Raw genomic sequence first — 27187 nt, forward strand, 5'->3', positions numbered from 1 at the left:
GCATGCTCTGGGACTTTCTCAGAGGCTCCCCTCTGCAGGAAACCCATTCTGAGTAGCAAGGTAGGCTTGCTCTGGCAAAGCCAGAGCACTAGGGAGATTCACTGCTATTACACAATAAACATACAGGAGCAAATCCTCCTTTTGGCTGCCTCTGTGAAACTGAGAGGGGAGCCTGGCCCTTCTCCCCAGTCCTAGATGCAATGGGATGTGTTGCTGTGCAACACAGGGAGGGGGCTTCCCTTGGCTGGTGTAGGACTTGCTGTTACATGGGGAGGGAGAGGCACTGTGCCTTTCAGTAGAAGCTGAAGGAAGGGGAACTGGGAGAAGGGCGAGAAGCTCATGCTTTTCTTTTAAGAAACATTATTAGCATAAGGCATGTTTTTAAAGCTGCTTGAATAGCAGCAGCAGTTTTGGTTGGCTTCCTGCATGGTAGGGTGAATGATGGAGTGGTGGTCCATGAGTTTCAGAGGAGGCCGCCTCAAGTGATCATGGAGCATGGGGGAGATGGACAGCTGTTTGTTCCTCCGTTCCTCAGATCGGATTGTTTGAGGCATTGGGCATGAGTTTTCCACTTTCCCTCTGCGTGTTCAGTTGTCGCTCGACCCTGTTGAATGCCCTGGGCCTATCATCAGTATTTAAAGTTGGATGTCTCCCTTTACAGAGTGATATCACCAAATTAGTACAGTACTTTGGAATGGCAATACTTTGTCCTTACAGACACCCAATTTTGAAGATTTTTTTCCGGTATAAGCAAAGGTTTAAAGCAAGGCCTGTTCCTCATTTTGTGTAACGTGAGTTGGGGATTAAGTCACCATCTGTTGGGGTTTTTTAATCTTATTTATGCATGAACAGGTGGAGACTTCTGCTTGCTTATACAGCAGTTCTGGAGATCATCAGCGGCAAAATCTGGGACTGTCTTCTGTGGAGCTGTTGATCTGAATTCCCTCCAGTTTGTTATGCTCAATTTTGAATGTCTTGCTGTGTCAGAAGGAAGGCACTAATGCAGATTTCATTTCACTGGAGTATGCTTATGACTCAAGTTCATCATCTAATTACATACGGCACTGAAAAATGCATTGCTAAGAAAAGTTCCTGCGATACTCTATCCCCAGTGAGCATTGCTGGAGGCTGCACTGTCCTTATGGACCAGCCTGACTTTTTGATCCTTGTTTTGACCTCCCTCTTGTACTGTGATGCTGAATTTGGATTCAGAAGAGAGTCTCAGCCCTGTCGTGCCAATGCCACGCATCCAGAAATGGAAATGAGGAGCTTAGACTAAGCAGATGTATTGCTGCAGCTTAACATGTGTAAGGTGGGGTGCAACAATTATTTGCACGTATGCTCTTTACCTATTGTAAATTCAAGGTTAAATGGATTAGTTTAAACCTCCATCACTGAGGCTTGAGCTGATGTGTCTTATCTTGGGTTTGCTATTGACTGTGAGTGTCCTGGGTGCCGTCACCCGGGCTCAGCTGATACGTGGTAACTCATTAAGCTTGGTAATGTGCTCATTTTTCCGAGCCCTTCATGAAAGAGAGAGAAGAGCCAAAGGGGGGATTTTTTTTTTTTGCTGGCTGCATGTGTGTCTGTAGCCATTACTGATGCACTGGCAGGCAGGTGAGTTTTTGGGAGGGAGGAAAACAGTTGCGTTGGCAGTGACGGAGCTTGCTTATAGGGAAGGGCTCAACCCCTGCCGGCTCCTACAGCCTGTTGTCCCGGTGCCTTCCCCCCTCCTTCATTACTGATGTTTGCTTTGTAGTACACTCTGGGCATGGAACTGATTTTCAGCAGGGTTGCCTAATGCTAAGGGTCAGAGAAGGGACGAGAAACCATGTTCACAGCTTCACAGATTCCTTTAAGCCTTGGTTTCAGTAGTGGAAGCTTGCAAAGAGAAAAGCCACACAGAGTGTTTCTGCCTGCTGGGAAACATTCATGTCTGCAAACACTGATTTTTTTAGTTCGTATTGTTAATTGTTGCTTTTAGACCATTGTCCAGCTGCTTCACATCCTGCATGAAGTGAAAAGAATTCACCAGTGGGAAAGGTCCACCCAGTGTGGGTGTATATGGAGGAAGTCAGATGGACCCTTAGATGGTGTTCAGCTCAGATGGACCCGGTTGACCATCTGAGAGGTATTTGCACCACACTGGAGCCCATCTTACGTGAGATTTCATTTATCTAAAGGTGCCTAAATGAGCTAGACATGACATCTGCTAGACTGCTGGAGAGAAACTTCCAACGTTGTGATGTTTGGAAGCAAAGCAAGTATCATAATGCCAATATGACGGCAGCAGCTCTTGAACTAAATCCAGCTCTGCGTACTAAGAGCGCGAACTCCATATTCTCCATGGGGGAAAATGTTTTCTGTGTTACTTTCTACATTACTGACTTCATTGCAGCCTGGCTAACAGCTCTAGCTGTCTAAATAACTTCACAATAATGTAAGATGATCCTGGCTGCTATATCTCATCGGCTTAGAGTTGTAAACCAGATCTTTTCAAGGTCCTTTTCTTTCTTACAGATTTGAAGCTGTCAGCTAAATGCTGTAGATTGGCTTGTGGGATTAAAACAGGCCAGTCAATACAAAGGGACACTAATACTTTGGTTGCTTTTGGTTGCCTTTGCTCTTTCACGTCTATGTTTTGGAAACTAAAATATTCATCAGTTCAGCTCTTAAAAACTACAGACTAGAGGCCTGCGCCTCTGTTCTCCCAAGGCATGCAGAGCTCACTGTCTTCTCTGGGAGGCTTGGGGATGCTTAAATGAGCTTCAAAATGGAAGCAAGCGTTGCCTTCTCCACAGTGTACGTCTGTAATACTGACCACCATCCTTTGGTTCTGTTTATAAAGTATTTCAGATTGGCATGTATAATTAAGAACGTCGCCCTTCTCTCAAAAAACAAATCACGGTATTTTGGTATATATGCAGTCTTCATATTTTAAAAAAAAAATCTTGCTAGTATATCGAATCAGGTCAGGACCGATCCCACCTGACTTAGGCACTTAGATAAAACACTGAAGTTAGGATGTTGCCCTTCGCTCCTTCAATAGCCATTACAAGGAGATGGAGGCTGAATTATCCCCTGATGATATTCCTTTGCTACAACGAATATTGCAAAATATTAGATTAGCAAATGTACGCCCATCTTCAAGAAGAGCCGGAAGGAGGACCCGGGGAACTACAGGCCTGTTAGTCTGACCTCGGTACCGGGGAAGCTGATGGAGCAGATCATCCTGAGTGCCATCACACAGCATGTAGAGGATAACCAAGGGATCAAGCCCAGCCAGCATGAGTTCAGGAAAGGCAGGTCCTGCTTGACCAACCTGATCTCCTTCTACAACAAGGTGACCCACCTAGTGGATGAGGGAAAGGCTGTGGATGTTGTCTATCTAGACTTCAGTAAAGCCTTCGACACGGTTTCCCACAGCATTCTCCTGGAGAAACTGGCTGCTCATAGCTTGGACGGGTGTACTCTTCACTGAGTTAAGAACTGGCTGGGTGGCCGGGCCCAAAGAGTGGTGGTGCATGGAGTTTACTCCAGCTGGTGGACGGTCACAAGCGGTGTTCCCCAGGGCTCTGTGTTGGGGCCAGTTCTGTTTCATATCTTTATCAATGATCTGGACGAGGGGATTGAGTGCACCCTCAGTAAGTTTGCAGATGACACCAAGCTGGGCGGGAGTGTTGATCTGCTTGAGGGTAGGAAGGCTCTGCAGAGGGATCTGGACAGGCTGGATTGATGGGCCAAGGTCAATTGTATGAGGTTCAACAAGGCCAAGTGCCAGGTCCTGCACTTGGGCCACAACAACCCCATGCAACGCTACAGGCTTGGGGAAGAGTGACTGGAAAGCTGCCTGGCAGAGAAGGACCTGGGGGTGTTGCTTGACAGCCGGCTGAATATGAACCGGCAGTGTGCCCAGGTGGCCAAGAAAGCCAATGGCATCCTGGCTTGTATCAGGAATAGTGTGGCCAGCAGGACTAGGGAGGTGATCGTACCCCTGTACTCAGCACTGGTGAGGCTGCACCTTGAATCCTGTGTTCAGTTTTGGGCCCCCCACTACAAGAAGGACATTGAGGTGCTGCAGCGTGTCCAGAGAAGGGCAACGAAGCTGGTGAAGGGTCTAGAGCACAAGCCTGATGAGGAGCGGCTGAGGGAACTGGGGTTGTTTAGCCTGGAGAAAAGGAGGCTGAGGGGAGACCTTATCGCTCTCTACAACTACCTGAAAGGAGGTTGTAGAGAGGTGGGTGTCGGTCTCTTCTCCCAGGTAACAAGTGATAGGACGAGAGGAAATGGCCTCAAGTTGTGCCAGGGGAGGTTTAGACTGGATATTAGAAAATTTTACTTCACTGAAAGCATTATCAAGCATTGGAACAGGCTGCCCAGGGAAGTGGTTGAGTCGCCATCCCTGGAAGTATTTAAAAGGCGTTCGGATGAGGTGCTTAGGGACATGGTGTACTGGTGGTCTGGGTAGTGTTAGGTTTACGGTTGGACTTGATGATCTTAAAGGTCTTTTCCAACCTATACGATTCTGTGATTCTGTGAAAAGACTGGATAAGCAGGCTTTTCACTTGGGCTTCTTAATTAACTGCCTAAAGAAAAGTGTGTGTGTCAAAATAAATCTGCCTGTTTCTGGCCTTAGAGTATCACAGTTTGTGGGCTGGAAGAGCAGAGGCAAAACTACCCAGCTGGCTGGGGTGATCTGGTTCTGGGACTTTGTGTCACATTGTACAAGCACGGCAGCTTGCTTCAGCCCTGTGACTTGGGGCATCTGTCCCCCGCACCGCGCTGGGCAGGGTAACAAAGGGGAGCCCCAGGTTGCTGCTTGGGTATCACGGTGCCGACCTCCAGGCATTTGCTTTTGGGCTTGAGTCACCCTGAGAGCGTGCTCTCCTCTTGTGCTGCTCCCTGACGGTGCTCTGCGTCAGCAGCCCAGCTAACATGCCTTGCCTCCCCACCTCATGCTCAAAGTCAGGCCAGCCATGCTGGTGTAGCAGGTTGGCTGGAAGCTCTGGGTTTTTTTTTTGAAAAAGTATTCTAGGAAAATGCCAGTGGGTATCTCAGCTGCAGATAATTTCTAGGTTGATTATCCATAATGAGTGGCTTAATGGCTGAGGACTGAATGGATGCCACTGAAGTCCATGGCAATATTTGCAGACAGGGTGGGATTTAACTTTGTGTCAGTGCATAGGTGGGCTGACAGCTCCATCAGTGCTCCAGAAAGTCTTACAAATTGTGAGGGGGGTGTCATGGTTTAACCCCAGCCGACAACTAAGCCCCACACAGCTGCTCGCTCACGCCCCCCCGGTGGGATGGGGTAGAGAATCGGAAAAGTGAGAAAACTCGTGGGTTGAGATAAAGACAGTTTAATAGGGAAAGTAAAAGCCATGCACACAAGCAAAGCAAAACAAGGAATTCAATTCACTCCTTCCCATGGGCAGGCAGGTGTTCAGCCATCTCCAGGAAAGCAGGGCTCCATCACGCGTAAAGGTTACTTGGGAAGACAAATGCCATCACTCCGAATGTCCCCTCTTCCTTCTTCTTCCCCAGCTTTATATGCTGAGCATGAGGTCCTATGGTATGGAATATCCCTTTGGTCAGTTGGGGTCAGCTGTCCCAGCTGTGTCCCCTCCCAGCTTCTTGTGCACCCCCAGCCTCCTCGCTGGTGGGGTGGGGTGAGAAGCAGGAAAGGCCTTGACTCTGTGTGAGCACTGCTCAGCAATAACTAAAACATCCCTGTGTTATCAACACTGTTTCCAGCACAAATCCCAAACATAGCCCCATACCAGCTACTATGAAGAAAATTAACTCTATCCCAGCCAAACCCAGCACATTCTCCATCCCTTGTTCCATACCATTTATGTCATGCTCAGCTCCCACACCGTCCAATACATTCTCATTACCCACCACCCCCCTTCCCATCCTTTGATACAATACACAGACACCATTCCCTTAGTCTATGGACCACCCCTCTAAAATGTCTGTAAATGTCCATAAATGTCCACAAATGTCCACAAAATGTCCACTGAGTTCATTTAGTCTGTGACTTTGGGCTCCATCTCTTATGGTGATCACTCAGAGCAGGAGAGGTGGTGTGTTGTGTGGAGTTATTGGGCACCAAAGCCAGCTCAGGTTGGGTCACTCCTGCACTTGCACTGCTTCTTGCAAGGCTTGTCCTCCATTGGTTCAGGTGGTTCCTGCTATAGTAATTCCTATAACATGCAACTCAAATCATGGGTTACAACAATTTAAAGGTATTTCCATTACAATCTCCACCCCTGGCCCCTTTGGACCAGACCATAGGGTTTAACATTGCAATGAAGTCCTCCCCTTGCCCCTGCTCCGGCTTGGACTTATCCACAGACTGCAGTCCCTTAAGGCTGTACCTGCTCCAAGTGGAGCCTTATCTACGAGCCACAGTCTCTCCAGGGGTATACCTGCTGCGGCATAGACTTATCCACAGCCACAGTCGCTTTGAGGTGCACCTGTTCCAGCGTGGCCTTCTCCATGGGCCACAATGCCTTCAGAGATACAGCTGCTCCAGCATGGCCTTACCCACAGCCACAGTCCCTTCAGAAATAAACCTGCTCCAACATGGCCTCACCTATGGCTGCAGTCCCTCCAGGGTTGTACCTGCTCTGTCATGGGCTTATCCATGGCCACCTGCTTTCAGGTGCTCCAGCATGAACTCATGTACAGCCACAGATGCTTCAAGGTGTACCTGCTGCAGCATGGACTTATCCACAGCCACAGATGCTTCGAGGTGTACCTGCTGCAGCATGGACTTACCCTTGGGCCACAATCCCTTCAGAGGTATACCTGCTGCGGCACAGGCATAACCACAGCCACAGATGCTTGGAGATGTACCTGCTCTGGTCTGGACTTATTCACGGCCACAGATGCGTCAGGGTGTCCTGCTCCCGCGTGGGCTCATCCACAGGTCACGGTCCCTTTGACTCGAGTTCACACCGGAGTCCCAGCCTGTCCAGTACAGCAGCACAGAAACAGCAGCGATGCCCTGGCCATCTGCCAGCCCAGGCACATGGCCACTGCTGTTATCAGAATGTTCCCAGGCACAGCAGAGTAAGGTGATCAGCAGTACAGCAGCACGGCAGGCAGCGAAAGCAAAAAGCAGCCACTAACGAGCACTGGACTCTAATATACAGTAAGGCAAGCAAGCCCCATGGCAAGCACAGGAGCCTGCTGACTAATAGCTAAACAGCAATAACAGCTATAAATTCAGTCTAGCACATTCCAATCAAATCTGTCGTTATCTTGAACCCTTCGAGCCCCACATTGGGTGACAAAAAGGACTGTCGTGGACTGTTGGGTGAGAAGCAGAAAAGGCCTTGACTGTGTGTAAGCACTGCTCAGCAGTAACAAAAACATCCCTTTATTACTGTTGCTGTTTTCAGCACAAATCCCAAACATAGCCCCACAGTAGCTATTGTGAAGAAAATTAACTCTATCCCAGCCAAAACCAGCACAGGGGTCAGCTTTCTCATGCAACGCAAATGGGAGTTTCTGGACACTATTTAAAACATCTCAGGAGACCTCTAGCTTAATATCTAGGTTAAACTTGAGTGGGTGATCATGTTGTGCCCTGCTTTTTCTCCGTCCCTCTGAGAAGCAGAGCGATTCATGATGGTGGATGGGGCTTGTCGCTGTTCCCATGTGGTCTTGGCAGCAGGGTTGCGCTAAGAGCTTATACCCACAAATATTTCACACTTTTGAGCTGTGACTTCGGTGGACTCTTGCACAGCGTTAAGCTCTGATCTTGGCAATCTGTCTTCATAGACTGGTTCTTAAGGCTGTGTATAGTTTAATAGCTTTATGCTCTTGGAAAACTGATCTATGAGCAGTAGCTTTTTGTTTGTTTATATAGAGAGTTTATGATGTGAAACAAAATGCATGTTTTTATTAAAGGCCAAACAGAACGGCTAAGCTCTCAGTCTCCAAATAGCATCCCAGATAGATAATTTATTTTGTTGACAGCTGGTACAATATACTGCTAATACAGCAGTAGTTTATTACACATTAGCAGCTACACATCGCTGTCTCAAAGCTCTTTGGCATGCTCTAATAAATACCACTTTAAAGCACAAGGCAGATTTCTCCGGCATGCAGCAACCCTAACTTAGAGGGAGACGGTGAAAGTCTGGCACTTGCCCAGTGGCTTGGCCAAAGGAAACCAGTGGTGTCAGTGGTCCGAAGCCTGCATTAACGCTGAGTTTAGGATTAGGATCTCTTGCTCGTAGCACTTCCGCAGCTTTAAGTAATCTCTTAGGAACTGCCTTGCCCTAGCAAGTGTCTCTGGCATTCCCAAGCCCTCACTGAGCAAAATTAAGAGAAGCCACTTGGTGGGTTTTTTCTGAGCTGGGCCGCTCCAGCCTTGTTGATTGCAGGGGGAAGTTCCAGAGTTCAGTGCTTTCCAGAAACTTGTCCAGAAAACATTAGTATCCTTGCTTGGTGTTTTCAGTAACGCATTTCACCAGGGACCATGTAGTTCTTCACACCTTCACCAACTGTGCAAGGTACCTCTTAACGTGAAATGCTTCCCATGAGCTCTTCTCTTCCCTCTGCTTTCTTTTGTTCCTAGCAAACCCCTTTCCTCCATGTTATTCCCCAGGTGTGAGGTCGTTTACCCGGTGTGCGAGACGCCAATATACACACAGGGCAGAGGTATTTTATTTCATGTCTATGCAGAGATGGGTGCTAGGTGGTAGCTCCACAAAGCTAGCACAAAATTCCGTCATGCAGGTACAGTATTTATACAGTCTAGTTATGCATATGCATAAGTAATTACACAAAGCAGTTTCCTATTGCTCTACATTTCTCTTATTTCAATTTAAAGCTACAGAGCTACTTTAATATTCTGTGCATGCTCAAAGTTGAGGGGTCTCTGCTTGGGCCGGGGTCTCCAGCTTGAGGGCTGTGACTTTTAGTATTATAAAGAGGATAGTTCACGTGAGGGTGCTTCTTATCACACTTCTACTAGTTGTTTCAGATGGTTCCCAAAACATTTTAATTAGCTTACATATTTCTTCAGGATGTGCTTCTCTTCCCAAGGACAGTAATTCTTGTTTAGACGTTCCGCTTTCCAGCCTGAATCCCCCTTATCAGCTTTACGTAAGCCTTGGCCTCCCACCAGCTCCTGTTAGACTACGCTGTTAGACTACATCCAGTGCCCTCGTCTCAAATCTACCCAAAAGATGAGCATCGCAACCTGCCTGGCAGCTGGTCCATCTGCGGAAAGGCAAGAGGAAGGGACAGAGAGACAGTCAGAGGTTGCAGCATCCTTTTCCTCCCTCGCCTGCTTCCCGTGGCTCAACATTAACACAGTCTTCTGTGGGAAAGTGCTGCGAGAGACATGAGCCCCTTTCCTGTGGCCTCAGAGGTAGAAAGAAGGCAGAGCCAGAGCCGAGCTAATGAGACCCCGCTCATCTCTCCAGGACTGTAAATCTCCTCTATCCGGAGGTGTAGAGCCATAGGAAAGGCGTAGGAGTAAATCCTGTGCATATGTAACAAGCCTTTAGACTCTTGGTTCCTGGGCTCTGGCCTTACCCAGCAGCGTTGGTGCCTCGCTGTGTAACGAGGGACGGCAGCTCCCTCATCACATCCCTCCTCGGTGGCTGAAAGGGCTGGGGGTGGCCCTGCTCCTGCCCCCGCCGGCACGTCTGGCCGAGCTGCAGCCTTGCACGCGCCTTGCCTGCGCTACAGCGGCATCAGGCACCGAAAAGCAATAAAATGCGAAAGGGGCTTTATGTGTAAGGGTTTTCCCAGATCTGATTTCACACTTTCTGTCCTGGCTCATGTAGTTTTCTGTGTCCCCTGTCTGTTTTGTGGGGTGTTTTAACTGCAGGATTTTTAATTCATGTTCTTTCATGCTGATGAGAAAAGGTTTAGTTTTACACTTGGCTCTTGTGTTAGAGGGAGGAAATCTTGGCATGTCCAGTTGTGCATGCTTCGTTTAATGCACTTGATAAAAATGTAAGGTTTTGCCATCACAGAATCTGTGCTATGGAAAGATACATCCAGCAGCAACTCCAACTTGTTAACATTTTTAAGTCTATGTGTAAATTAAATTATATTTGCTGGTGATTTACCCCTGATTGATGTTGAGAATCCCATCAGCTTCACCAAATCCAGATTTCAGGTTTCTGGGTAGCAGAATTTGGCAGCTGGCCTGAAAAATATTATTTTAGTGAAGCATAACCCTGGCTTTGTAACGTGAGCGTAGTTATGCTGACTCCTCTGTGACTTCTCTAGGAGTGACTCCTCTATGACTCCATGACTCTGTGACTCGAGCCATTCTGCCACGGAGGTTTTTCACCATTGCCATGTCCACAAGGCCAGAGTCCCGACAGTCCCATACAGGCAGATGCCTGGGTGGTTTCTTTGACTTGAGGAGTCTTTCCAGCTCTTGATAAATGTTAATTGTGGATCTTTGAGAAATGCTGGCCCATGTTGTTCTTTTTTAGTTGTGTCCCGAAGCTGACCTGCAAGCTGGCTGCTAAGGAGGCTCCAGCAAAGACCGTCTTCAAGCTTCAAGGCTTCAGCTCCAGCAAAGACCATCTTCAGCTTCATCTGTTCACCAGTGTTGCTAGAAGAGGATGAGACCAGAAAATTCTGTTTAAATATCCCAATGCCCTCAGATATTTCACTTCCATAGGAATGCAGTTGGCCTCATCTTACTAGAATAGGTAACTTCTTAAAAAAAGAGCCAATTCTGGAAAAACTCATTGTTGGCAGCAATAACGCTACCTTCTCTCTGTTTTCTGGGGTGAAGTGTCAAATCATCTGTGTTCAGCATCTGCGTTTAGCAGCACATTTCAGTTCTGCTTTGCCCTCGGGTGGAATGCCTTGCTAGAGTGCCAAAAAATCACATTTTCCCACAGATCTCAGTGTGGATATCTTGGTGAAATGCTCATGCTAAAATGCTGCCATCCCTCCAGCCTGAAGATGGACATCAAAGCATTGCCCATGGTTCGGAGTGGGAAGAGGGCTGTGATGATCCTGAGCAGAGTGCGAGCATGTGGGGGTGTAGGAACTGATTTTGTAAACTCCCATGGTAGACAAAAAAATTAATTAAAAAAAAAAATCCAAAAGAACTGTGTGGCAGGAAAAACCCTTCTTTTCTCCCCAGATCATTAAATTCACCTATTGTGAGACATAGTCACCTTAAACGTGCACCTAAAGACAGCCAGATTTTACACTTATTAGGCTCTTTGTTTTCCTTACCCCTTGGGAAAAAAAATTATCCGGCAGTATCAGCAGCTTGGTCTGCATCTTGAGAGGATTTTCTCCCACACAGATTTCTACAATTAAGAGCATTGACACCAAGTTATCGGAATTTGCTGTCTGTTGGTTTTTTTCTTTTCTTTGTGATTAAATGGCTCAACTTCAGAGGATGGGCCCTGGGTGTATGGGCTGCTTTGTTTATCCCTATCAGGGATGGGGATGGAGGGGAAGAGAACATGCACCAAAATAGTGGGCAATCTCGACTGGAAAATATTTAAATATTTAAAATGTCAGAATCGTTTTAGTATTTCTTTCATATGACGCAACCACGATGGCTCACATTTAAGTTCCGGAGTCTATGGGCTTGTGTTTAAGACTAAACCAAGCTTTTTTCACAGTGATGGCTGGGCCATCTGCCACTCTTCCCTAGTCCTCACGGCTGGGTGGCTAAATAAGAAGGAGCCAGTCAGCTAACCTCAGCATCTGCCAGTTGTGCTTTCTCAGTGACCTTTCCAAAAACTGACTTCTTTTTCACTAAAAATAAATTTTACATTAGCAAGCCGAAGAGGCAGACTTCCCTATGCATTTTGAATAACATCTTTGTTTCAAAAGGTCTCTTGGCTCCCGTGTAACAAAAGCCTGACATTAAAAAAGGTGTTTTAAATTGGTGCTGATTATTGGCTGATACTCAAAGTACAATAGGACAGTTGAGCTTCTGTGCTATCTTGTGGCATGCCATCATTAGCACCTCATGAAATGGAGGGGAGGGAGAATAAAAACACTGAAACATTTCTGGAAACCTTCCTTGAGCTATTTTTTTATGCAGGAATTTTGACTTTCAGAGTGCCTCCGTTTCAAACCATTTCACTGTAACGACGCATCTAGCTTTTGATGAAAAATTTTCAGGCAGCTCTTATTTCTTGGGCTTCTGCTCTCTTTCCACCCAGGAGTGAGCAGTTGCTGTGGCAATGACAATATCCAAAATGGGAAACAGACTCTGAATTGATCCAGTTCCTCAAGGAAAGCCTTTCCTTTTGGCGTTTGGCATGCATATATATGTGTATATATGTATATACACACACATACAAAATCTTGTCCTGAAATATGACAATGATGGTCCTTAAAATGAGAGCTAAAATGGTAGCAGAGGTGAAGCTGCAGAAGCCGGGAAAGGGCAGGTGGGATTTGGAGGGCTCCAGGCTGTGATGGTTTGCTTTCTCAGCTTCTGCCACACAACAGAATTCTGTGAAGAGGTTCCAGAGCCAGAGCTACATGAGCCGGTGTGTCTTTGCATGCAGTACCATGCTAACAGACTGGAAACTGGGCTCCCAAAAGTGTAATTCCTGCTTTACATCTGTATGTAAAAATGCATTTGCAATATGTGTCTGTTAAATCACTGATATCATTTCAGATGGTTTCCTCTACAGTTTACAGACCATTTCCCAAAGCCAACCCAGTTCCATTGTATCTTTCGCCCCTTGTAATACATACTTTCAAGATAAATATTAACTTTTCCTGGCTTTTGTGAGAGCCAAATGGCAAGAGGACAGACCCACCAGCCTTGCAAATGTAGACTTTTTATTGAGAAGGAACACTACTATATGGTAGCGGTGTGTGGTTGCAAAGCAACCATGCTAAAGGGAGAAGGCAGGAAAACCGACCTCTCTTAGCTTTGCTCTGACAAGGGCTCAGCCTCTCATTTTGCCTCTTCTTTGGCTTTTCTCCAACTGCTGTGTTGTCGAACTGTTATTTTCCCCATAATCAGGCTGATATCATAGGGATTTGCACGGAAACTGATGCCCTCAGCTCATCTCAGTGCCAGAATTACAACAGTCTTTTGTTCCTAATGGAAAAAAGATGTAAAATCTCCAGACGGCCCCGGTTCATGCGGTGAGTGATTTGCTAGCCTATATGCAGAGCCCAGTTTGATGCCTTCATCTAATTTCATGAAACCAGAGAAGCAGAAAAAAAGAAGTATATATTTATATGGTATGTGCGTGTATACATGTTCATTGGCTCAGTGTTTCTCTGCTGCTTCTGTTTGCAATCCGCAAACAGGAGGGATTGCAATGGGACCTTGCCTCTGTCACTGGGGCGATCCCATCCTCTTTGGGGCTGTGTGAAGAAAAGACCCCAGGATGCTTGGTTATCCCCAAAGGGAGCCAAGATGCCTTTGTTTCGGGACCCTACAGCTATCCGCTGCTGTGTCAAGCTCCCTGCAGATTCAAGCAAGCATCACTAATGGCTTCTAAGTTTTGCTGAAGTTGTTGGGTACAGCATCCAGCCCTTTTGGACGTTAACTTCTTGGTTTAAAGGAAGTTTGACCCCAGACTCTACCAGCTGAAGTAAACCATTTCTCGTCCGTCTAGCAGTAGGTAAAGGGAGGTTCGGGAAATGGTAGGAGTGGTAGGATGAAAACCCACTAAAAGCCTCATGCCCTCTGGCTTGGGTACCCTCATTTGGTACCATCAAAGGAGGGCTGGCAGAAATGGGTCCTGAATCATGTTCAGATATGCTGGATAGATGGATTATAGTGTTAATAATACTGTCACTCATCCAGAGGAAAGAAGCTGATGGATAGGCCTTGTGTGTCTTGCCCCTTCTAGCACATTTAGTTCCTGTCCAAAGCTTTGGGAAAAATAAACTACTTTTAATAGAAGCTTGCCCAAACAACACCCAAATATTGACACAAGGCTGTTGCTGCACAGCAAAATTGAATCTACCTGGCTTGTCAGCTCGCTCCTTCGGAAACCAAGCCGCAGTCCAAGCTGCGAACCAGTCGTAGTGTGACGCTCCTGCCTGATGCAATTTGAAGCAGCCGATGCAGGAATGTGGACCGGAGAGCCAGCTCAATAAAAATCAAGACCTACTTTAGCGGTGGATTATGTGTAAGCCACAGTCATTTCAGCTTTTAAAGGCTTGGCTTCAGACCATTTTTTCCTATTTAGCTCACTACTTGCTTTACCCAGAGCTGAGAAAGCTGCTGACTCCGTACTGTGAAACCTCAGCGACCTGGACAAGAAGCTGATGTGACTTAGTGCCAGCATCGTGCTTGAAGTTACTGGCTGTTGTGTAGTGACGTTCAAGCAACTGATATTTATACACTTGATTCTGTAATACTCTTTTAGGAGTGAAAACCATGCTGTATTAGAAATGGAAGAAGTCAGTTTTTATAAAGATATCTCCAGAAGGTCATTTCTCACTGAACTTGATATAACTCTGGATCTTTAGAGTTATGCTAATTGCCCAAGTTTCTTTAAATGAGTTTGAAATTTGGTGGAACTGGGCATGCTTGACTGAGGTCAGGGAGGAAGATATCCCTATCTGTTGATTTTGATAGCAAGAGATCAAGCCTTTGGAGGAGGGCTCTCTTCTCACTACTAATAGGGAGAACCTGCCAGCCAATATAATTTCTCCAATAAGAACAATCTTATTTATTTTCCATTGTAATTTCTTACTGGAATTTGCAGGGTGCTGTTGAGTAGCTTTTGCATTTAAACACTGAATTACTTAGACCCTATATGAAATAATCTACTACAATGAAACATTGTAAGGCTTTTTTTCAGCTTGAAAGATTCTAGGATATAGTAGGATTTAATGCAGAGTATCTCTGCTACTTGGAATCAATGTTTTTAGGAAAGTAATTGTATTTTAGGAAGGAAAAATATTTTTTATTACAAAGATAATTGTAACCAGGGAGTCTCTGTGGCGCAATCGGTTAGCGCGTTCGGCTGTTAACCGAAAGGTTGGTGGTTCGAGCCCACCCAGGGACGGGTTCTCTCCTTTCCTTCTGCCCATGGCAGGGGGGTTGGAACTAGATGATCTTTAAGGTCCCTTCCAACCCAAACCATTCTATGGAAAGACCCTGAGTTCCTACACCTGACTCCATGTGAGAGTCTCTCCTGGCGGTCCCCATCTACAAGCCAAAACAACCCAAGTCCCTAGCAATTTTAGGGAAATGATGGTGGTTTGAAATAATGGGCTTCGCATGGGTCCTTTTCCTGGGCAGATAAGCTTGAGTGGATGTTTTCCCCTCCTCCATGCACACAGGTATTCTCTCTTTATAAACCATGCAGAAATAGTCCCTCCCATTTATGTTTTTTTTGTAACCTTGCAGCCTCGAGGGCTACAAGATGCTTCAGTGAAAGGAAATAGAGAGTTTTGAGGGAGGTGTGGGGAGGAATCCTGCCTTTTCCTTGCAGGTGCTAAAGTTGCCCAATATCTGGGGCTTTTTGGCTGTTGGGTCTGCAGGGGTTGTGGGAAGGGGCAGTGGGTGGACGTGTGCAGCTCTCTCCTTGCCTCCGTCCTGACGTGAACGGGGTCTCTGAGGAGTGTCTGCCCCCCTTGCAGGCACTGAGGTCCCCCCCGGATCCATCAGCAGGCACAGCAAAAGGCTCTATTTTCACCTGTGTCAAAATTAGGGACAGAAAAGTATTTATTTACGTAGTATGTGTAGGTGCTGTTCTGGCTTTCTTGGGAGACGTCCTCTTTCCACTCTCTCCCCCCCGTGTCCATCTCCTCTCCTGCCTCCCGTGCCCCCCCTCGCACCCCGCTGATGCATTACTCCCGCTAACAGGAATTGGGGCTGGCAGGCTCTCCCGCGGCGGAGGGATCGGCCCCAGCAGCTGTGCGAGAGCCGGGGCCGTGCGGTTTGGGCGTCCTCCAGGCCCCTGACTCACTGCAGGGGGGCGTGGGGGGCGACCGCATCCCTCCCGGGGAGCTGAGCTGCTCCAGTTGGAACTCCACCTCTTTCCTGTCCACTTTTGGGTTTTAGGATTCAGAGAGGAGGAAGGGCTCTCCGAAAGGGACCAGGGCTGCAGACGGATGCCGTCATGCCCTGGCATGGCACTTGCCACCCGCCCTGCATGAACATTTTTCCCCGCCTGGTCGGCCGTGTAGTGTTGCTTTGGCATGACTCAGGAGTGACTGACTTTTTGCTTGAAATAAAGACGCCTTGCAAGCAAGCATCCCTCTTCCAGAAGGTGACTCACTGGAGATGTGCCTCCTCCCTTTTCGGGTGCAGCCCCCAGCTGTGATTCCCTTCAGAGGCGTTTTTGGGTTTTTTTCACCCCAAAACACCTGCTGACTTTGAGAAGCTACTTTCAACACCCCAGGCAAAATTCTGCTCCCATGCACGGCGTGTGGGCCAAGTTGCTTCTCGGTCCCCTGGAGGCCACATCCAAGTTCTCCATTTTGGACTGAGTGCACATGTCAGACGAGGGTTTAAAGGCACTTTCGTGAGCATTTACTCCGATTTTCTGTGCTTAACGTACACCCTAGGATTTCCTCCAGTATTTCTGCTCCAAGCCTGTAGTCTGTGGCTGGTCGAGGACACAGGTCTGCAGCCAAGATCTGAGGCGGGGGCCTGTCTCTGTGACCGAATATTGGCAGCAGCCGATCATAAAAGTTCTCCAGCGTGTGGAAAGGCTTGCAAGGCTTTTAAATTACTGACTGCATTGCTCCTCTCGCTGACAAAAACTTCTGTTTCTGCAAGATGTGGATGCCGAAACCGGGCAGGGGGAGAAGACGCTTGAGACAAGGAGCCGCAGCTGCCTACAAGCAGAGCAATGAGCCAGTTTTAGGCTCTGAGATGCAGGACCTTGGAGGGAAGTGCTGGCCCAGGGTCAGCCCCTAAACCCAATCCCGTTCCCAAACACCTCTCTGCTCCCCAGCAAAGCACCTTTCTCACCGTGGCCCTCCAAGGATCCCTTCCAAGGCGTCCGCTATTGCGCAAAGGCAAGAATCTCCTTGGTGCTCACAGATGCCCCATGACCACTGGGCTTTTAAAGGTTAAGTATTGCAATGCAGAAGTTTTAATGAAAAAATTGGAAAACAGTGCTCAAAAGATACTGTTTCACTCCCATGAAGTGTCACCAATGGTGACAGAAAAATCAGTACTTGTAGCCATTTCTTTTCTTGCAAAAAAGTGGAGACTTTTAGCAGTAAATTACAGCCAGGGAATTGGTATCTTCTCACCCTGGACATGTGCACCATGGCTCGGCTAGGTGACTTTCCAGTCCATTTTTACCAGCATTAATGGTGCCCATGGAGGTAAACCTCTGCGACAGAAACATAACATTTAGCTTCAGATTGACTTTGCGTGGGAATAGCAGCTGTAGAATAACAGTATTTTGTCTTAGAGGTTCACAAACATAGGGCTTGGATTTGGAAAAAAACCACGTTACATTAGTGTGTAGCATGTCTTAGTCTCTTTTTGCCTCACACTGAACTGCTGCATCCATCAAGGAGATGGCTGCAGCACGCCATAGTGTGAATAAAGGAGGTTGAAAAATCTATCTATCTATTGCTTTATGTAGTCCACTGAGCAAGGAGGGTGCGCTCGGGCAGAACAGCCCCACGGGGCTGAGCTGTTCGGGTTGAGCAGTCCCTAACTGTGGGCTGCAGCCCAAAGGGTGGCTGCCCTCTCTCCACCCCCATGTGTCCCCTCCTGGCCCTTGCGTGGGAGCCAGTGACAACCCACGCACATGGTACCCCCGGGCTGTGCTTTGCTTTGGTGGGGTTAGTTTGCTGTTTGGTTCGTTGACTTACTCAGCGTGCCCAGCAGCCCCACAGAGGCTCTGTGCTGGTCTTGCAAGGGAAATGGTCGTCACCTGGGGCTGGAGCTGGGACTATGTCTGGGGAAGAGTGAGACCACTCCTCACCTCTTCCCGCTTGCCATGGACCTGCAGGTGCACCAGGTCAGTGTCAGATGAGTGTGGGGCCACAGGAGGAGTATTTTTCTCCTTTTTTAAAAAAAACCCCAACATCTGAAACTATAGTGACATAAGAGCTAATCCTACTGCAAACCATTTAAATGACAAATGTTTAAGCATCTGAAATTGGTTTTAAATGAAGCAAAACCACAGGAAAAGTAGCAGTCACTGGCTGTGATTTTACAACCTGAAACCCATGTGAGCTTGGGCACAGCATGGCGTTTTCACAGGGGAAGAGAAACGTCCCCTTCCTTTCGGGCAGTGCTGCGATTTCGTGTGGAGATTTAGCCTCAGCTGGGAAACAAACAGGCATGGAAGAAGATGAAAAGCTCAGTTTCTTCCCTCTGTCCATGGAGGAAGAGGGGGACGCGTGTGGCTGAGCTCTGTCGCTGCTGAAGCACTAAGAGCCAAGCTAATGGCAGGAGACTGGTTCAGCTTGTTGCTCCATCATTTGCACATGGGGCTTAGATTTGAATACACAAATTTTGAAACTGTCAGGCAGAAAAAAAATCTGTGGCATAGTTACTGCAGCTACTTGTATTCTTGTACTTAGCTAATGCTTAAAAAAACCATGTTCTAACACGGACATTGGGAAATGCCTGGGGTGGTGGGAAGGGGGATCCCTGGTGGTCCTTGGCCCCGGGTTGAGGGTGCTTATCAATCCCACCACAGGGCTGTGGTGCTGCTCCTCGTCCCTGTCTGAGAGGCTGGAGTCTGGCAAGGGAAGATGTAGCTCGTCATGCTCTCTGTTTTCAGTGAGCCCTGGGTCCAGAGCCGCCCCTGATCGAGTCAGGCTGCAGAGAGCCCCAGACTGGGGCTCGTGGCTGCTGCATTGATGCGATGGGGCAGCACTGGTGGGACAAGACTAAATTATATATCCTGCTCTGGAAGGATTTCTGGCAACATGGAAAATCCCACAGAAGGTGGAAAACATTATTAATTACAGTGCTAAGAGTACATGAAGGGGACTCCAGTTACTGGAGAACCTGGTCATCTCCATTGTACTGCATACAGGTGATCTACACCAGTAACTTATTTTGCTACCGCTGTTCCTGCACACTTGTGTGACTTTAAGTAATTACACCTCATCTAATTGGGCCTTTCTGGATAGTTAGTCTGATATACACTAATTTATGGCATACCTTGCTGCCTTTGCTGAGCTTTTTGTGCTGAGTATGTCCCCTCATTTTTATCTTCTGACGCTCAGTCTGCAAGGAGCCCTGCTCCTGCCTGAATCACATGCTAACCTTGGACGCCAGGTGTTTGTTCTTTTAAGCCAAGTTCCCAAATTATCTCTGGTGAAAGCTCATATTGTCTTAAGTCCACTGAGTCCAATATAAATGATGCTCTGGCTTTGGAAACACGAGACTGTCGGCAAATTCAGCCTCAAGCTTCTCCTCTTCCCCATTTGTGAACAGAATGCCAGAAATGCTCCAGCACCTTCTCCAGCCCCCCCCATCAGCTGCCTTGGACTTTGAGGCATCATGAAGGGGGGAAAAAACGCTCTCCAGACCTTCCCAGCAGCCCAGCTGTGAAATGGCCCAGCTGGAACCAGTTTGTACTGATTTTGCAAGACTTTTGAAGGACTTAGAAACTGATGGTCCGAGGCTTGCCCCTCAGCAGTAATGAGACTCATGCAAGTAGGAGTCTTGGAGGACATGCCCAATTAAGCAGGAGCAAAACCATTGTGGTGGATAATATGAAATTTGGAGAGAATTTTAAAAGGATATTAAAATATTTAATAATGACAAAGTGGCTCAAAAAATTGCCAAGGGGATGGCTCCCAATCCTACCACTGAAGTGCTGTTTGGTAAGAAAGGTCAAATAGCAAACCGCTGAGGACACACATACTTAGCCAAAAATCATGTTATCTTTCAGGACAGTGTCTCTGATTTACTTAGGTCAAAGAGTCATCTATGTTTTTGTCTGCCTGCCTTAGTTGTGAATATTTTAGGAAGCTAAAGCTATGACAAGTATTCAAAACACATCAATGAGACTCCAAACTGTCTCAAACCTGATTTCAGAGAATACATCAGAAATTATTATTCTTTTCTTTGCCTTATGGCATTTTAATCCTTTGCTTGACTTGTGTCATATTTTTAAAACTTTCCCTGCAACCAGAAGGACTGGAAACTTCACTTAAAAAGAAGGTGGGAAATTTCACCTACTGTGGTCTCCCAACAGACTTTCATAATCTCCGAATAAAAACTGAGAGCTCCAAAAGCAGTAAGCTGTAGCTCAGAAGGGGAAAAAAAAGTGTTTCTTCAGTTATGATCAGGGTTAAGCATGGTGGCTATGGCTTCGCCAGGTACTCTGTGTGCCACTGTCTTTGTTGGTGTGTAGATATTCACTATCTAGACAGGGTTCTTTCTGAAGTGCTGTTAAATCAGGTAGGAATTTCTCAGTTTGCTCTCTTCCTTAAAGCCTGAGATTTAAGGAACTGGTGAGTAAGTCATTCTGGACTTCAGATAATCTATTTGATTTCACCTTAGGCCTCTCAAGCAGATGTTGTGACAGCTACATAGGTCCATGGTGAGCAATGACAGTCATACAGGTATTTCCAGCTATTTTTGTAGCCCTTTTGTAGCTCTTTCATAGCATTACAAGCCAATTCTCACCTTCCTTCCCCTCAAATATTCCTCAACGATGAGACACTAGTTTTGGCCTCATATGCTTTAGATTAGATATAAGGAAGAAATTCTTTACTATGAGGGTGCTGAGACACTGGAACAGGTTGCCCAGAGAAGTTGTGGATGTCCGCTCTCTGGAAGTGTTCAAGGCCAGGTTGGATGAGGTTTTGAGCAACCTGGTCTAGTGGAAGGTGTCCCTGCCCATGGCAGGGGGGTTGGAACTAGATGACCTTTAAGGTCCCCTCCAACACAAACCATTCTATCATTCCATGATTCTATGCTGCAAATCACATGTAGCCCCTTCTTGCATTCACCATAAATACAAACCAATGATGTCCCTCACAAGCTTCCCAGAAGGTCAGGAGCTGCACTGTCATCTCACACAAGCCCCCAGATATATTCAGCAAATAAGGGCAAGCCACACCTTTGTTCTGTAATGATTTTTGTCCAGTGCAAAGGGACAAAAACATGTCATTTTCTATCTTTTGTATTGTACCACTGTGTATGCGGGGACTGGTGGTTTCAGAGATGGTGTCGTACAAGCCCATATATCATATAAGCATAACCAAATACTCTCTCTGTGCATAGCAAAACAAGTATGGCCAGAAGTATGGGTAAGCAGAGCCGTAGCGAGCTGGGACAACCCAAGAGTGCAACAGCTCTGCTGATCTCGTCTTGAAAAACCTTAAGCCCAGCTGTCAATGAGGCTTTGCAGCTCTTTCCAAGCCTGGAAATGTAAAATGACTTTCTGTGAGTCCTGCCCTGCACATTTCTTCCCGTGACCATCGCCCTTGAGGAAGTGCTTTGCCAGAGGTGAGGTACTCGTCCACCTGCAAAGGTAGAGCCTGAAAAAGCTCTTTGGTGGGAGCGAGATCTGTGTTGGGGAAGGGGGAGGAACAGTCCGCTGATGGAAGACTTGGTGGTAAAATTATTGTTTTTTTCTGTTTTTTACAGGCAAGAGCAGCTGACAAATCCATCCTGTCTGTGCTTTTTGTGTGGCAGTACAAAATTAGAAAGTTGTTTTTCAATGAACATGAAATTGCTGAAGAATAGAAACCGAAGTGCCATAAATAGTGCTGGGCTCTTTGGAGCCACAAAGAGGAGGCTGTTCTGCTGGGAGATGCCAGGCCTGGGAACACGGATTTGCTTTGTTCATACACCATTATGCAGCAGCTGGCATACTTTGAGCACAACTCCCAGATTTGCTTGTGCTGGTAACTCGGGATGAAGAGGAAATAGCGAGGGGCTGTGAGGGGGGGTCAAGAGCGATCCAAGTCCTTCAACCCACCTAGCTCAACGCAGCAATGGTCTTCTAAGGAGACACGTAGTAGGGTAAAGAACAGGTCTGCAAGGGGAAGAAGGGGCAAATTATTTGAGCCCCCTAAAAAGTATTATGTTTCTGTGTTGTCTAAGGAGGGATAGAGAAATCCCAGTTCTTTCTCTTAGGAGGTATGGCTCGGTCTCCAAGGTCCTTGTCACCATTGCCAGCGGGTTTTGCACTGGGGATGGTGGCAGCCGACGCAACGGGGCACCCACCTGTAGGTTGTCCACCCCTCCTGAAAACAGCATTTTAGTGCCCTGTTTGAGCCGTTTGGCTCAAAATCCAGCTGAGGGAGCAACAGGTGCTGATGGGGTTAGTGCTGAGCCCATCTGACACCTCACCCCCATGGTTATACCCCAACACCAGGAAGAGCAAATCATGGACAACTTTGGTTGAACACAACTCCCCAGAGGTGTTGCCTAATAAAAGATGGTCGAACTGAGCCCAAACACACACGAGACAACTGTAGAAGCCCGTCATGTTTTATCTGGTGCAAATGCATGTCTTGGGGGAATCGAGACCCCGTCCTACATCTCTGTCTGCTTTCTGGATGGGTGATGTCTTGCTTGAAACTCGGAACTGTTTTCTCCCCCTGGCTGTCCATGGCTGTGCCCCGGCTTTGCGCAGCCCCTGCTTGGCTTTCGGCTTTGGAAAGGAGGATGGTCATTAAAACCCGCTGACCTTCAAAAGAGCCCCAGACTAAACCCTAACAATGTTTTTAATAAAGGGTAAGGTGCTGGCTCTGAAGGCTTTTGTCTCGTGCACTGCATGCTGGATAACGGCACAAGAGATGCTTGTAAATGGGAACTTTATTAAACTTTATTAAAGGACTCACAGGAGCAAGAGCTGTGCCTTTCAGCCTCGTCATGGGAGAACCACTGCAATAAAACTTAGTTTTTAAACTAGGCTACAGAAAGCAGGTTTAAATGCTGTCAGTGTTTTTATTATATGGGTATGCACGGAAATGTTTTCTTAACTAATGAACACATGGTGAAGTCGTTAATTGGTTTTAGGTGCCTGCGAGCCTCTGTGCGTTGCACTATTTAATCGCTTGCTCAGTTTTTAGTCTATGAACGGTGCAGGAATAAATGCCCTGTGGAGCCAAGCTTGAGAACGGACAACCACAATGCAAGAGGGTTAGGTGCAGTTTCTCCAAGGAACAGTAGCCAAGATCGGGGGGAAAAACCTGCCAAAATCATCAGCTGAAGTAAGTAACTCAAGAAGGAGCTGGGCAGATTTCCAGAGCTGCAGGGTATGAGGTAAAGCCATTAACAGGATTTTTGGTTTTAAGATAATGAGAGATTGGTTAGCAATTGGGATTTCCTGGACTCACGAGGCTTAGGAAATGCTAGAAACACAGACATGGATGGCTCGCCTGGGGGAAGCGGGTGCAGGGGCTGCTCCAGCACCCACCCATTCCCTGCAGGAGGAGGTGTCTGGTGGTGGGGGTCCACACCGTGCTGGTGCTCCCCAGCCAAGGGGAGGGTGAGCTCCCCCATTTGGCCTGGCCTGCCTGTCCGCTTGGCAGCCACGGGGCAACGGCTGGTGGTCTGCACCCAGAGGAGGCTGGCGTTACCTCCAAGGCAGGGGGTCTTTGGGGTATTTTTGTTATATTCCCTCTTCTTCCAGTTATTTGGACAAAGGAGCTGGTTCTTTTCAGGGACAAAACTCACAAAAGCCAGCCAGTGACCATGAGAGCACAGCAGGGTGTCTGCTGGCAAATTGCAACTTCTGGGGTTTTAATGCCAAACTCTGTCCTTGCATTTGGAGGAGCTGGAGAGAAATTCTTGATTTTAAGGGTTTTCTGACAGGGTTGTGCTAAAAAGATGGAGGCACACATAAGAATGAATTGGCCACTGACTGTGGGGTCTAAGTCTGGGCAGACCCAGAAACAGGTCAGTGTGTGCTGGCACCCTGCTGAATAGCCAGAGGGACCTTGGATGATGGATTAATCATCTTACTGAGCTTCTTATTTGTCTGTGTCCTTAGGTTCCTGCTTTTCTGCTCACCGGGGGCTGGAGCTGACCCTCACAGATCTGACCCAGAGGGCTGCCATCCTGCTGCCTTTTCATGCCTGGTGGCCCCTGAGCGATGGGAGCCAACACGTTTGCCATGCCCACCGGGAGAGAAAAGATATCCCCTCAAAATCCTCTGATCGCTCTTGCCTTGTTCTTTTTTTTAATACGCATGAAGTACACATAGCATAAATTAACAGAGCCCATCAGCCTAAACGAAGAGAGTAATCTTCAGGTGGGCCTGCAAGATGGAGCTGGACCTCTCCTAAAGCACTTTGTTACAATTAGGTTGTGCCAAAACTGGCACGTAGGTAGCACCACATCTGGCTGCTCAAGGGTTAATGCAATTGTAGGATGTCTCTGCTTTAAGTTTTCTCCATAAGCAAATGATCATTGCAAATCTCTTGGCGTGCTTTATGGTAATCACCAAGAGATCAAATAAATAGTAAAATAACTAGCTTTCCAGAAAAATAAGGTTAAACCGCACTACCAGCTGTGCCTTCACAAACACCACAGCATCTGAACTGAAAATAAATAATGTTCAAACCCCAGCTATGTGTAATGGAACTAGTTAATTTTATGCCTATGGGTAAATTTTCTGTCTTTGCCTCCCTGAAGAGTTTGCTTCATCTTGGTGCCTTTCAGTGTTAACCAAGGCTCCATGATTGCTGCAAAGATATTGGGAGTTTCAGTTACTAGAAAGGGATATTCAAACACTTAAATACTTGTATGCGCTAGCCCTTGTTAAATTAAAACTGTCTTAATCACGGGTTTGTTGCAAGAATCTTAATTCCTACCTTATCCTAATGTAATCCTGTACTGTGACACTTTAAAGCCCTCTGAGAAAGGCCCTGCTTGTTTCATTTTTCCCCACCCTTTCCAGCATGAGGCATGCCTGCCTTACAGGGGCTTGGGAGCATACCGGTATATCCTCCCCACCACGGACAAGGCTGGCTGATTAGCATCCACAAGAAAATATCCCAAATAACAAGGCTAAAACCAATGAATTCTCCCTACTTGCAGTCATCCTACTCAAGCAGGAGATCAGAAACGGGAAGAAACGTTATATGACATGAGCTATACCCTAAAGCAGAGGAGAATAACGTTAGTGGCTACATCACTAGTTAGGGACGCGGGTGGTGCAGCATGTTAGCTGGGTGGAAAGCTGGTGGCAACGAGCATCACTGCCTGGAGGGAAGTGGAGATTCAGGCCTGGAGGCTGGTCCCTTACAGCGTAGGTCCAGGTCCATCCAAAACTCTGCAGGTTAAGAAAAATTTAAGGGCCAAGCGAAGGACACTTACCTAGTTTCGGACTGAGTGTGAAACTTGAGCAATTCAAAGGGGGTTGAGATTTTTTTTTAAACCCATAAGATATTGGATTCCTGTTTTGAGGAAAAATGACTAAACTTTGACATTCACTGCCTTGCCAGCCTGACTTTCTCACATGCACACACATGCTTTTCCTAGAAAAAATTTTTTTTCCAGAGAAACAATGTGCCTTTTGTTAAGAGCAGCCGGTTGAGTTTTAAAGAATAGTGCTTTCAGACTCCTCCACAATAATGGAAAAAGCTTCGTGACCTTTTGGTTTGCTGTCTGCTATCATCTCAAGTTAGGCTGGGCTTTGCAGGCTGCAGGGTGACAGACAGGATGCCCTGGGCCCTCTGAAGAGGTGTGTTTGGTTTCTGGAGTATGTGCTGAGCAGGTTTCAGCTGAAAGCACAGGGAGATGCTGCCCTGCAAAAGCCCTGGCCTCGAAGGGTGAGAGCGGCTGGGGAAGAGCTGCTGGGTAGGATGTGGAGACGCCAAGTCTAGAGTCCAACACCTACTCAGAGCTGCTCTCCATGGCACTTGAGAGGATTAAGCAGAGACAGGAAAGAGCTCTTTTAGGGTCCTTTCTGTCTCAGTCTGTGCCTGGGCACACTTATTCTTGACTACTTGCTTTTGTTTGCCTCAGCTTGGCCTTTGGATCATTTTCCACCTCTTTCTAACCAGCCCTCTCATATCTATTTCTGTTCTCATTTATTTTAGCAAAATGAGTTCTCCTCTCCTTCTTTCCCTCTTCCCTTTTCATTGTTTTTGGTGGTGGTGGTGGAGGGAAGGATCTTTTGACTTTTTGTTGGAGAATAGCTGCTTCCTTTTTTTCACCCTGCAAATCACATTACTGACACAACGTACTTTAGATGAAGGTGCACATCAGTGCCAGAGAAGTAGGAAGCTTCTAAAAACCACACACTGACTATAATTTCTGTAACGGATTCTATATCACAGGTGTGCTGTGTGGCCTATGCAAATAGCTTCTCAAAAGGCTCACGTGGTCGTTCATTGTAAGGGTCGTGCTTAGGCATTAATGTAATGACTTGCTCTAGCTGCTGAGTGTAAATTACTGGCTTGCTTTAGCAAATTGCTTGTAAAATCTTTTAGCCAGGCCATCCAGACCATGCTGAGAAAGGAATGGGGGTCTCATTTAGGGGACTTGCACATGCTAGTGACTGAGATTTAACTTGTGTATAAAGTAACTGTCCGTCCACCTATCAATCCTGAGCCACCTTAGATGGGGTACTAAAGAGAAAGGATGAGTAAAAAAAAAAAAAGGCTAATAGGTTTTGACCTCCTTTCAACAAGTTAAAGCATCAGAATCTTTCAACTGCTTTGCAAATCATTGAGCTGCATTTATAGAGATGTTTTGCTTATATTTTGTGATTCCAAGTATTGGATTAATGACATAAGATAGTAGTTTTAAATGCTATCTTGGCCTTTAGCAGTATTTAGCTCTTCTCTAGCTGAATAATTCATCTATTCATTTGCACGTGGATAAAAATTCACAGTTGATCTCATAACTAAAAAGCAGAGGAGAAATGACTCTCTATGTTTGCGCTGTATTATAAAACTTATCAATGAGTTTAGAGCTATAATATCACATGCTAAAAACCTAAATAAATGAATTTGTACTTCTCAGCATCCAATGCACAAGCAGCATTAACACCGGCCCATGTCTGGTTATGCATGCTGCAGTTCAGGACTTGGCTCCTGTGCTGTGGCATGGATTTTGTGCTGTGTTAATCCACATCTTATGTATTTTAAGATCTTCTGCTTCCAACCTGTCCTGCCTGCAAAAGACCAGACCCTACAGAGGCTCCTTGGTCTGCTGGGACTATTTGCAGCAGAGAGAGGAGCGACTGGCGGAGATGGTGAGCTTTTTTCTGAGGTGGCACTAAAGGAGAGGAGAGCTTTTAATTCTCGAATGCACCATAACAAAGAAGGAAATCTGCTGTTT

At 46.8% G+C, this 27187-nt stretch overlaps 1 non-coding gene across 1 annotated transcript; it reads left to right on the forward strand.

Moving 5' to 3' along the window:
• Window positions 1-14934: 14934 nt before the first annotated feature.
• On the forward strand, window positions 14935-15008 carry TRNAN-GUU (transfer RNA asparagine (anticodon GUU)). Its single transcript has one exon. It is a non-coding gene; the product is annotated as a tRNA-Asn (tRNA).
• The last annotated feature ends 12179 nt before the right edge of the window (window positions 15009-27187 follow it).

The sequence above is a fragment of the Ciconia boyciana genome, chromosome 1 (assembly GCF_034638445.1).
Source record: "Ciconia boyciana chromosome 1, ASM3463844v1, whole genome shotgun sequence".
NCBI lineage: Eukaryota > Metazoa > Chordata > Aves > Ciconiiformes > Ciconiidae > Ciconia > Ciconia boyciana.